The sequence below is a fragment of the Coregonus lavaretus genome (genome assembly GCF_964263955.1).
Source record: "Coregonus lavaretus genome assembly, chromosome: 3".
NCBI lineage: Eukaryota > Metazoa > Chordata > Actinopteri > Salmoniformes > Salmonidae > Coregonus > Coregonus lavaretus.
In genome coordinates this window covers 20,014,286-20,027,260 of record NC_139990.1, presented here as the reverse complement: position 1 = coordinate 20,027,260, position 12,975 = coordinate 20,014,286, and the positions used below count along the sequence as shown (strand labels likewise).

The 12,975-nt window shown below is 41.7% G+C and overlaps 1 protein-coding gene across 1 annotated transcript in view; it reads left to right on the top strand.

The window, feature by feature from the left end:
• Nucleotides 1-1,244: 1,244 nt before the first annotated feature.
• The window catches only part of LOC311115485 (death-associated protein kinase 2-like), a 44,180-nt gene continuing 32,449 nt past the window's right edge, over nt 1,245-12,975 (top strand). The window contains exon 1 of the mRNA XM_084157313.1: nt 1,245-1,449. The gene's annotated coding sequence lies outside the window, so the exon portion shown is untranslated. The remainder of the gene's footprint in view (nt 1,450-12,975) is intronic.

The following is a 12,975-nucleotide window of genomic DNA, read 5'->3' as shown; positions in this document are numbered from 1 at the left end:
ACAATGCACAGTGCAAGGCAGACGTTGGCATCCAATGCAGTAATGCATAGAAATATAGTTCCTCATTCATTCATAGATGATTGTCTCTGGTTTCCTGTTATCTTTCTCACAGCTGCATTGTTGTTGTCACGTTCTTTTTCTTAATATTTGTATCTTCTCATCCCTATACCTCCAGTACCTAAAAAATCTTTCCATCTCTCCCTCTCGAAACACACAAATACATATTTCACATAAACAAACCTGCAGGCACAGGCATGCACACACACACACACACACACACACACACACACACACACACACACACACACACACACAGACCTCTCTTTCTCAATAACTGTACTGCATTCTGTGACATCCCTCTCCACTTCCTTTCACCTTCAAATATCCAAGTAAGTTACACTCTAGCTGTCATTGTCTCAAGTTGTTTTGTGACATGGCACTTACTAATTATGAAACATTTAGAGCAGTTTTTTTTCTAAGAGCTCATATTATGTCCACAACTGTTCTGTTCCATCAGTGTAGGTATACTTACTGTGTATTACTGTATAATAATAATAATAATATGCTACATTTATTAATCAGGTATATTCCATGCATTAAAAATAAAAAATAAATGTATCGGAGTATTAGGCCATAGACGTGTGGTTATTCCAATGTGAAAGGCAACGTGAAAGGATGAGGGCAGAACTACAGTAGGCCTAGGCTACTTATAAATAACAGTTCTATTTTACTTCCACAGAGCGGCGCAAGAACCAAACACATCCCAAGATAATGTTTTGGGGTTAATACAGCACACGTGCCATAATAAAAACATGACATCTTGTAACAAACGATCATAGGCCAATTGCATATCACCATCGTCATGATTAATCATCATCATTATCATCATCAATCCATGAATGTCGTTGATCTAATTTCAATGAAGTGAGTATAGCCATACCATAGGGAGCCACCACACACACACAGGCTGACAATATTTCACCATCGTCGTGTGTTACAGCATTGAAACATAGGCGCCCATATGGCGACATGACAAGTGGCTTCATATCTAAGAAATGTGGTTGACTGGTTAATTTTTTCGAGTTGCATAGCATGCCTATACAACTCAATATAGTCTATACAAACCGCACACTTGTTCAACGATTTTCTTGTTTGAAACAGCAGTTGCGTGCCTCTATTTCTGACCTCGGCTGGACTGGCACGATTCGTGACGTCTCCGTGCGCAACCACGCGGACAGTTTCGAAAACAGGAGAGCTCTTTCCATAGCTGCCTTTGGTGCGTAAAACGACACGACCGTACCGTTATTTACTCATACAGAAAAGCAGAACGATAGCGGGGCTTTCAGACAATGTTGCATTGCCGTGGTATGTCGCAACTCAAACGAAACAACGTTGCCTGAATGCTTATAATAGGCTACATTCCGAGAAAAGGATTCCAATGTATTGCAGGTATTTATTTTTATCCAGATGGGTCTATTGTAGAATTAAATTCACACAGTTGTAAAAACCGGTCGTCATGTTTTGTATGACATGCCATTCTCTCCTGTAGTGTGTGTGTGTGTGACAGAGAGAGGGGGGAGGGATTTTACATTCATAATGTATAGGCTACTGTACAATCACATGCTCTATCCTAGTTCGTTTTTATGTGATACCCTAATGTAAATCTGGCTGTGTTGTGTGTAGTGGTACTACTTCGAAGTGATGGGAATTGGGTGCGTGTGAAGAGCATCGTGAGCTCTGATTGCAACCTGGTCTCAGAACATTTCGTATTATTCTGTATACTCCAGTTACTATGTTATATTATGTTTGTATGGTATGTATTAATTTGTGGATGTCCATCATCCACTTCGTATGATATGTTACGAATTATAATTCCTATGATATGATACGAATTTGCTAAAAGTACAATATGTTACGAATTATAATTTGTTTTGGCTAACATTGGCTAGGTGGCTAATGCTAACGTTAGCTAGGGGTTAGGGTTAAGGTTAGGAGTTAGGTTAAAGGGTTAAGGTTAGGGTTATGGTTAGCTAACGTATTAAGTAGTTGCAAAGTAGGAAAAAAGTAGTTAGTAGTTGAAATGTTGCTAATTAGCTAAAATGCTAAAGTTGTCCGTGATGAGATTCGAACACGCAACCTTTGGGTTGCTAGATGTTTGCGTTATACCTTTCGTTTTTGCCTTAAGTAACCTTCTGTCTTATGTAACCATACCAAACATTACAGATCATACTATAATTGAGTGTTCCGGATTTAATTTACTATGTTACGTCTAGTTTATGAGACCAGGCTGTTGATTTGAGCCTACTGTTCTCTGCATTGCTCCAATGATGGATGGCGTTAAATACAGGGAAATTATTGAGGGAAACCTGTTTCAGTCTTCCAGATAATTGAGACTGGGATGGAGGTTCACCTTCCAGCAGGACAATGACCCTAAACATACTGCTAAAGCAACACTCGAGTGGTTTAAGGGGAAACATTTAAATGTCTTGGAATGGCCTAGTCAAAGCCCAGACCTCAATCCAATTGAGAATCTGTGGTATGACTTAAAGATTGCTGTACACCAGTGGAACCCATCCAACTTGAAGGAGCTGGAGCAGTTTTGCCTTGAATAATGGGCAAAAATCCCAGTGGCTAGATGTGCCATGCTTATAGAGACATACCCCAAGAGACTTGCAGCTGTAATTGCTGCAAAAGGTGGCTCTACAAAGTATTGACTTTGGGGGGGGGTGAATAGTTATGCACGCTCAAGTTTTCTGTTTTTTTGTCTTATTTCTTGTTTGTTTCACAAGAAAAATATTTTGCATCTTCAAAGTGGTAGCCATGTTGTGTAAATCAAATGATACAAACCCCCAAAAAATCTATTTTAATTCCAGGTTGTAAGGCAACAAAATAGGAAAAATGCCAAGGGGTGTGATTATTTTCGCAAGCCACTGTTTATACATCACAGAAGACTGAGATATAACAAAACAGTTTGAAATAGAAACACCGGGTTTTTGTCAAAAGATTTGTAGATCTTTATTAATTATGTTGAAAAATATTAATAACATTCCACCCATGAGGCCAAAGAGGGTGCTTTTGGTCATTGACTGCAGGAAAGGGCTGTTTCAAATTATCATCAGCTGGTGAGTGGAACTGTGTTTTTTGTAATAATAATGTATTATTTTTTTGTTTTTGCTCAATCTGATTGGGTGGGCCTGGCTCCCCAGTGGGTGGGACTGTGTCCACGGTCACCAAGGCCCACTCATGCCTATGCCCCTGTTGCAAACAGCTCATGATGACTGAATTGCACATCACAAAAAGCCTACTAACCAAGACTTCAGACCAAACTTTTTCAATACCTGGTTTGCATACCTATTGTTGCCTTAGTTAGCATTTACATAAATTGAAAAGTCTTTCCTACCTACCGGCTACCGATGACTTTCTTCTGTGAGCTGCTCCATGCCAAAACCAGTTGAGAGCTGCGCGCTCTTGCTGCCTGCAGATTATATTTTGCGCGCATGTGAATACATTTCACGTGCTTTGCGATTGTGTAGGCTACTTTTCACTATTGTACTACATAATTGATAAATCGTATACCTCCACTACACTACTTTGATAAGCATCAGTGGGGATTAAGAAGTGAGTATACGCAATACCCACTGAAAAAAAGTGTGTATACGGTATATACCTGCATAGTTTCCACTACACCACTGGCCCTTTGTGTTTTACAAAAAGTGCACTCTCCTACATGAGTGCGCTGGTATTACCGTTGCTGTCCTTTCAGAATCACGAACCTGTCACACACTGAAGACCTAGGTCCAATAGGTTTGCCACTGCACAAACATGTCTATAATAGATACAAAGACTGTTCAGGTAGTCATGTTTCGAGTGGCGCAGTGGTCTAAGGCAGTGCTAGCTGTGCCACTAGAGATCGTGGTTCGAATCACAATTTGTCCAGGTTAGGGGAGGGAATGGCCGGCAGGGATGTAGCTCAGTTGGTAGAGCAATGTTTGCAATGCCAGGGTTGTGGGTTCGATTCCCACGGGGGGCCAGTATGAAAAATAAAATAATTATGTATACACTCACTAACTGTAAGTCGCTCTGGATAAGAGCTTCTGCTAAATGAAAGAAAAAGGAGTGTATGTATTTGGAATGCCTAAGCGGTCTTGTGCGCTTATTGAAACTGATAATTGTGAGTTTTTTACTCGGCTGGTTTCGGGAAGAAATTACGAGGCCTCACTGTCCGAGACCCAGTCAAGACCGAGTACAAATGTATCCGACTCCGACACAAGACCGAGACACTCAAAATGTGGTCTCGAGACGGAGACCGAGACCGGTCTCGAGTACTACAACACTGCTACATATAGCTGATGGTCTTCTGATGTTCCTAAGGGATATTGTTGGTGATATCTCCCAGTGTTACAATTTACAACAAAACTTCAGACTCAGATTAGTGTGTGAATAGAATAGGAATGTGTTGTCTGTATTGTAAAAAAAAAAAATCACCTTTATTTAACCAGGTAAGCCAGTTGAGAACAAGTTCTCATTTACAACTGCGACCTGGCCAAGATAAAGCAAAGCAGTGCGATAAAAAACAACAACAACACAGAGTTACATATGGGGTAAACAAAACAAAGTCAAAAACACAATAGAAAATCTATATACAGTGTGTGCAAATGTAGTAAGTTATGGAGGTAAGGCAATAAATAGGCCATAGTGCAAAATAATTACAATTTAGTATTAACACTGGAGTGATAGATGTGCAGAAGATGATGTGCAAATAGAGATACTGGGGTGCAAATGAGCAAAATAAATAACAATGTAAATAACAATATGGGGATGAGGTAGTTGGGTGGGCTAATTACAGATGGGCTGTGTACAGGTGCAGTGATCGGTAAGCTGCTCTGACAACTGATGCTTAAAGTTAGTGAGGGAGATAAGTGTCTCCAGCTTCAGAGATTTTTGCAGTTCGTTCCAGTCATTTGCAGCAGAGAACTGGAAGGAATGGCGACCAAAGGAGGTGTTGGCTTTGGGGATGACCAGTGAGATATACCTGCTGGAACGCATACTACGGGTGGGTGTTGCTATGGTGACCAATGATCTAAGATAAGGCGGGGATTTGCCTAGAAGTGATTTATAGATTACCTGGAGCCAGTGGGTTTGGCGACGAATATGTAGTGAGGGCCAGCCAACGAGAGCGTACAGGTCACAATGGTGGGTAGTACAGTGGGGGAAAAAAGTATTTAGTCAGCCACCAATTGTGCAAGTTCTCCCACTTAAAAAGATGAGAGAGGCCTGTAATTTTCATCATAGGTACACGTCAACTATGAAAGACAAATTGAGAAAGAAAAATCCAGAAAATCACATTGTAGGATTTTTAATGAATTTATTTGCAAATTATGGTGGAAAATAAGTATTTGGTCACCTACAAACAAGCAAGATTTCTGGCTCTCACAGACCTGTAACTTCTTCTTTAAGAGGCTCCTCTGTCCTCCACTCGTTACCTGTATTAATGACACCTGTTTGAACTTGTTATCAGTATAAAAGACACCTGTCCACAACCTCAAACAGTCACACTCCAAACTCCACTATGGCCAAGACCAAAGAGCTGTCAAAGGACACCAGAAACAAAATTGTAGACCTGCACCAGGTTGGGAAGACTGAATCTGCAATAGGTAAGCAGCTTGGTTTGAAGAAATCAACTGTGGGAGCAATTATTAGGAAATGGAAGACATACAAGACCACTGATAATCTCCCTAGATCTGGGGCTCCACGCAAGATCTCACCCCGTGGGGTGAAAATGATCACAAGAACGGTGAGCAAAAATCCCAGAACCACACGGGGGGACCTAGTGAATGACCTGCAGAGAGCTGGGACCAAAGTAACAAAGCCTACCATCAGTAACACACTACGCCGCCAAGGACTCAAATCCTGCAGTGCCAGACGTGTCCCCCTGCTTAAGCCATGTCCAGGCCCGTCTGAAGTTTGCTAGAGTGCATTTGGATGATCCAGAAGAGGATTGGGAGAATGTCATATGGTCAGATGAAACCAAAATATAACTTTTTGGTAAAAACTCAACTCGTCGTGTTTGGAGGACAAAGAATGCTGAGTTGCATCCAAAGAACACCATACCTACTGTGAAGCATGGGGGTGGAAACATCATGCTTTGGGGCTGTTTTTCTGCAAAGGGACCAGGACGACTGATCCGTGTAAAGGAAAGAATGAATGGGGCCATGTATCGTGAGATTTTGAGTGAAAACCTCCTTCCATCAGCAAGACAATTGAAGATGAAACGTGGCTGGGTCTTTCAGCATGACAATGATCCCAAACACACCGCCCGGGCAACGAAGGAGTGGCTTCGTAAGAAGCATTTCAAGGTCCTGGAGTGGCCTAGCCAGTCTCCAGATCTCAACCCCATAGAAAATCTTTGGAGGGAGTTGAAAGTCCGTGTTGCCCAGCAACAGCCCCAAAACATCACTGCTCTAGAGGAGATCTGCATGGAGGAATGGGCCAAAATACCAGCAACAGTGTGTGAAAACCTTGTGAAGACTTACAGAAAACGCTTGACCTGTGTCATTGCCAACAAAGGGTATATAACAAAGTATTGAGAAACTTTTGTTATTGATCAAATACTTATTTTCCACCATAATTTGCAAATAAATTCATTAAAAATCCTACAATGTGATTTTCTTGATTTTTTTTCCCTCATTTTGTCTGTCATAGTTGACGTGTACCTATGATGAAAATTACAGGCCTCTCTCATCTTTTTAAGTGGGAGAACTTGCACAATTGGTGGTTGACTAAATACTTTTTTCCCCCACTGTATATGGGGCTTTGGTGACAAAATGGATGGCACTGTGATAGACTACATCCAATTTGCTGAGTAGAGTGTTGGAAGCTATTTTGTAAATGACATCGCCAAAGTCAAGGATCGGTAGGATAGTCAGTTTTACGAGGGCATGTTTAGCAGCATGAGTGAAGGAGGCTTTGTTGCGAAATAGGAAGCCGATTCTAGATTTAACTTTGGATTGGAGATGCTTAATGTGAGTCTGGAAGGAGAGTTTACAGTCTAACCAGACACCTAGGTATTTGTAGTTGTCCACATATTCTAAGTCAGACCTGCCAAGAGTAGTGATTCTAGTCGGGCGGGCGGGTGCAAGCAGCGTTCGATTGAAGAGCATGCATTTAATTTTACCAGCGTATAAGAGCAGTTGGAGGCCACGGAAGGAGTGTTGTATGGCATTGAAACTCATTTGGAGGTTTGTTAACACAGTGTCCAATGAAGGGCCAGATGTATACAAAATGGTGTCGTCTGCGTAGAGGTGGATCTGAGAGTCACCAGCAGCAAAAGCGACATCATTGATATACACAGAGAATAGAATCGGCCCGAGAATTGAACCCTGTGGCACCCCCATAGAGACTGCCAGAGGTCCAGACAACAGGCCCTCCGATTTGACACATTGAACTCTATGTGAGAAGTAGTTGGTGAACCAGGCGAGGCAGTCATTTGAGAAACCAAGGCTATTTAGTCGGCCAATAAGAATGCGGTGATTGACAGAGTCAAAAGCCTTGGCCAGGCCGATGAAGACGGCTGCACAGTACTGTCTTTTATCGATCGCGGTTATAATATCGTTTAGGACCTTGAGCGTGGCTGAGGTGCACCCATGACCAGCTCGGAAACCAGATTACATAGCGGAGAAGGTACGGTGGGATTCGAAATGGTCGGTGATCTGTTTGTTAACTTGGCTTTCAAATACTTTCGAAAGGCAGGGCAGTATGGATATAGGTCTGTAACAGTTTGGATCTAGAGTGTCACCCCCTTTGAAGAGGGGGATGACCGCGGCAGCTTTCCAATCTCTGGGGATCTCAGACAATACGAAAGAGAGGTTGAACAGGCTAGTAATAGGGGTTCCGACAGTTTCGGCGGCTAATTTTAGAAAGAAAGGGTCCAGATTGTCTAGTCCAGCTGATTTGTAGGGGTCCAGATTTAGCAGCTCTTTCAGGACATAAGCTAGGTAGGTAGGGGTAGCTTGGTGGAAAGCATGGCCAGCCGTAGCGAAATGCTGATTGAAATTCTCGATTATCGTAGATTTATAAGTGGTGACAGTGTTTCCTAGCCTCAGTGCAGTGGGTAGCTGGGAGGAGGTGCTCTTATTCTCCATGGACTTTACAGTGTCCCAAAACCTTTTGGAGTTAATGCTACAGGATGCAAATTTCTGTTTGAAAAAGCTAGCCTTTGCTTTCCTAACTGATTGTGTATATTGGTTCCTGACTTCCCTGAAAAGTTGCATATCGCGGGGGCTGTTCGATGCTAATGCAGTACGCCACAGGATGTTTTTGTGCTGGTCAAGGGCAGTCAAGTCTGGGGTGAACCAGGGGCTATATCTGTTCTTAGTTCTGCATTTTTTGAATGGGGCATGCTTATTTAAGATGGAGAGGAAAGCACTTTTGAAGAACATCCAGGATCCTCTACTGACGGAATGAGGTCAATATCCATCCAGGATACCCGGGCCAGGTCAATTAGAAAGGCCTGCTCGCTGAAGTGTTTTAGGGAGCATTTGACAGTGATGAGGGGTGGTCGTTTGACCGCGGACCCATTACGGACGCAGGCAATGAGGCAGTGATCGCTGAGATCCTGGTTGAAGACAGCGGAGGTGTATTTAGAGGGTCAATTAGTCAGGATGATATCTATGAGGGTCCCATGTTTACGGATTTAGGGTTGTACCTGGTAGGTTCCTTGATGATTTGTGTGAGATTGAGGGCATCTAGATTGTACAAGTACTAGATACGAGCAGTCATCATAACATATTGATTGTGAGAGTTTCAAGTCCATATATTTTTATTTGTAATATCTTGTGTGTGTGTGTGTGTGTGTGCGCATGCGCCTGCGTTGTTTCCTTGAGCAATTAATGACTAGAATGAAGAACTCAGTAGTGGCATCATCATTTGAGACCACAGCAACAGTCATAATTATTGCTAAACCCCACCTATTTCTAAAATGTATCTTCTTGAAAATGAGATTTTAAACCTAAACCCACTGCTAACATTATACCAAACCTTAACCTTAAATTAACACCAAAAAGCACATGTTTTCATTAATTGTTATGATAGGCAATTTTGGCTTTGTGACTGTGGTAACTAGTGACAACCTAGGCATAGCGGGTTTGCACCTAGGCAAGCAAGCACTCCCAACAAAGTTACGCAGAAACCGAAGGAGGGGCAGAAATAAGGGTAACTTTTCCGCATTCCACAGTTAACTGTAAACAACTCTGGCTGTAGGCCTATTTACACATGCACAGGAAAATGTGCTACGTTGTTAACTAGTCGTCCTTCTACTTGTCATGAAGGAAAAGTAATTGCAACGCATTAGAAGACCAAACACTTGTATGTTTCAGTTTGCAAAAGAGCCTCGTCTGGCATGTTCAGTTGGGTGAGTGTTTCTCCTGACGATCTTCTCGACGCATTTTTTATTTTCGGTGTTTTCTCTGACTTATGCTTCTATATATATATATATATATATATATATATATATATATATATATGTGTGTGTGTGTGTGTGTGTGTGTGTGTGTGTGTGTGTGTGTGTGTGTATGTAAACCACCCAGGCTACCCAATAAATTATAACCTCATAATAATAAACGATGCGCCGCTCTCTATCACCCACTTTTTTTCTCGAAGTCGATTGTGTATCACTGCTGCAATCTCTCGCTCGTTCCCGACTAGTTGAGTTTGATGAAAAACTGTGCAATACCTTTTGGAATATAACATTTCGTTTCGGGTTGTGTCCATGTCATGATGGTAGTAATGGATTGTCAGAATTTGAAGTTTAGCAATTTTCAAATGAGAAAGTTGGGCCCGTTACACACCATTTCTTTTGGAGTAAATTATGGGATTGTTTTTCATACCTGGTTCATCTGAGCTTCTGATATTTTTTCTTCTTCTTTCTTTGCGTAACGTTTAGGCACCCTCACTTCTCTTTCTCCCCATTGGCTTTCATATTTGCTCAATTCCAACCTATTCAGCTTTCATATATTATTATTGCGTTGTCCAAATGATCATAATCTCCTCTAAATATTTTGCTCTATGTGGTGATCAATATAGTATTTTCACACACACACACACACACACACACACACACACACACACGGGAAGGCCAAACTCAACAAATGAACAGATCACATTCCCTTAGACACACAAGTGTGGTCAGGGTCTGCAGTAGCCCAATAAGGGATTAAAAGAGCCTAACGTTACTCCTTATAGTCCAAGGACCTTATATGTTCTGTTTAGAGGCGAATTGGCTCCGGCAGCCGAAACAGCCAAATGCTCCATCTAAACGTGTATCGATTCTCAGTTGCGGTATAGTTCTAGAAACATAAAGTACTCTGCTTTCCTATCACATCAAAATAAAAACACAAATGCAAAATATACACTTACTGTACCGGTTTTAACACAGTTGCATACAACAATATGCAACTGTGTGTGTGGGGGGTTGTCACTGGACCAACAAAGGGATGGGGCTCTTCACAAAAGCATAGTCTTTCTCTGGACCTTCGGTGTTTGTCAACATCGCCACCGTGTTTGTTTTTACTGACTTGTTCAATTCCAAAATAAAAAACCTCACAAAGCCAGTGTCCTCTCTCTTTGAAATGGAGGGACACTGGGCTGTTGGGGTCAGCACATCGAATGGCACTTCGGTGCTCACACATTCTAGTGCGTAACTCCCTTGAAGTTTCTCCTACGTAAAATAACCTGCACGGGCAGCGAATCACATAGATCACGGTGTCCGGAGATGCAGATGGCTAATTAGCATAGGTAGTCGACTCTGTCATGTGTCTGTTTTCCGTTAACAAGCGCTGAAACATGGAAATATGGCAGTGTGGCAACCCTAACCCTATAAAGGTGTGTACTCATTTAAACTTTTGTTTTTTAAAACTTATTTCTTGCTGATATGAAAGATACGTTCATTTTGTTTCCAAAACCGTACCGCAAGCGATGCGTATTAACGTTTAAAGCAAGCATCGGGGCTCTTAACAAAAATCCCCCGGCTAGAAGATACTATTGTAAATAGGTGCTAAATGTAGTTAGCGTCTATGAATGGGCTAGGTCTGCAGCTGCGCACAGGGAGTTGTGACAGTAAGAGATATCTCTAAAGAAGATTCCACTAAACATCCCCTGGAGCAGGGGTTTTTAAAACTGGGTTCCGCAGAGGTACTGCAGGGGGTCTGCTTTTATGGAGAAAAAAAAACTTTTAGGGGGGGATATTTTTGTATATTACATTTTATTTAAAAAATATATATGAATATCGCTAGCTACAACAGAAAACCATCGTGGATACCATGTTTATGTCTCTGTGTCTAGTATGTAGGCTCCTGAGTGGCGCAGTGGTCTAAGGCACTGCATCGCAGTGCTAACTGTGCCACTAGAGATCCTGGTTCGAATCCAGGCTCTGTCGCAGCCGGCCGCGACCGGGAGACTCATGGGCGGCGCACAATTGGCCCAGCGTCGTCCAGGGTAGGGGAGGGAATGGCCGGCAGGGATGTAGCTCAGTTGATAGAGCATGGCGTTTGCAACGCCAGGGTTGTGGGTTTGATTCCCACGGGGGGCCAGTATGAAAAAAAAATATATGTATTCACTAACTGTAAGTCGCTCTGGATAAGAGCGTCTGCTAAATGACTAAAATGTAAATGTAATGAAGGAAGTTATAGTTTCACGAGCCAATGCTAACTAGCGTTAGCACAATTACTAGATGTCTACAGGAACAGTTAGCATGCTAACTGTTCTGACTCTGGGGAAGTATACTGATTTGATCTAACTGCATTGAACAAACAGCATTGAACATAACAAATAATCACTGCACTCAACAGTATGGTTGCCAACAATGTTCCCTAAACATTTTTTTGTCACTGAGCAGATTTCAGGTCTGCTGAGCGCAAACTTTAACTTTGTGAAAATTCTGTGCAGCTTCTAGCGCTGTACCCGCTTTAAGTTACAGTTTTAACAGTGGCCATGTAGGCTACTGTGGCTATTTGATCATAATGTAGGCCTACCAGAGTGGCCTACCATAAAAATCAATGGAGAAAATGTATCTCATAGCATTTTAACATGGAAATAGCTGTTTTATCATTCAGCCTACAGTAGCAGCCAATGAGTGGTGTTCAATGTAGGCCTACATTCCATGAGACTTTTGGAGAAAAAAAAAGCATGCAGGGCTTGACATTAACCTGTTTATCCACTTGTCCTTCAGACAAGGAGGTGACTGAAAATGTTATTGTGTTGTTTGATGCAAGAAACCACTTAAAAAAATAAAATCCATTATTATTCCCATACCATTATTACAGAGAATCAGACAAATTATGATACCCTCTACCTATTGGCTACTTAGCTTATTCAAGCCTGTCTCAAAATACAATACTGCCCCTTTAAGAAAAAAAGCTCTTTACCTGACTCACTTTTCAAAGATGTCTAGAAATGTACACGTTTTCTGCTCTTGTAGGAAGCAATTACTCTGCTATTGCTGACTACAAATGATCTATAACTGGGCTAATAATTCACTAACTAGCAAAGGATATAAACAAAATGTGCACACGTGTCTACATGCAGCTCTTGCTTTGATCTCAAAACAAGCGCATCTACTCACAACCGCTCATGCTGTAAACACAGTCCAGTTCAAAGTAATATAATATAATATAGGCTTACTGCAGCTCTGATTGTTTATGCCGCACCGGCTGAGTAGTGTGTGTCAATGCAATAGAGTTTGTTTTGTTTCGGTATGTTGCATTGAATGTGGCTAATATTGCGTTGATTCGATCACAATTGCCACAGTAAAGGGAAACGTTGACAGTGTTAACAGGGAAAACTCTAGAACAGTGGTCACCAACCTTTTCTGGGTCAAGATCACTTTGAGTCAAAATGCAAGCCGAGATCTACCCTGCAGATTATTTTTTAACACGACTTAAAAAATGTAAGCCTATGCAACATTAACCAAATAAAAAACAG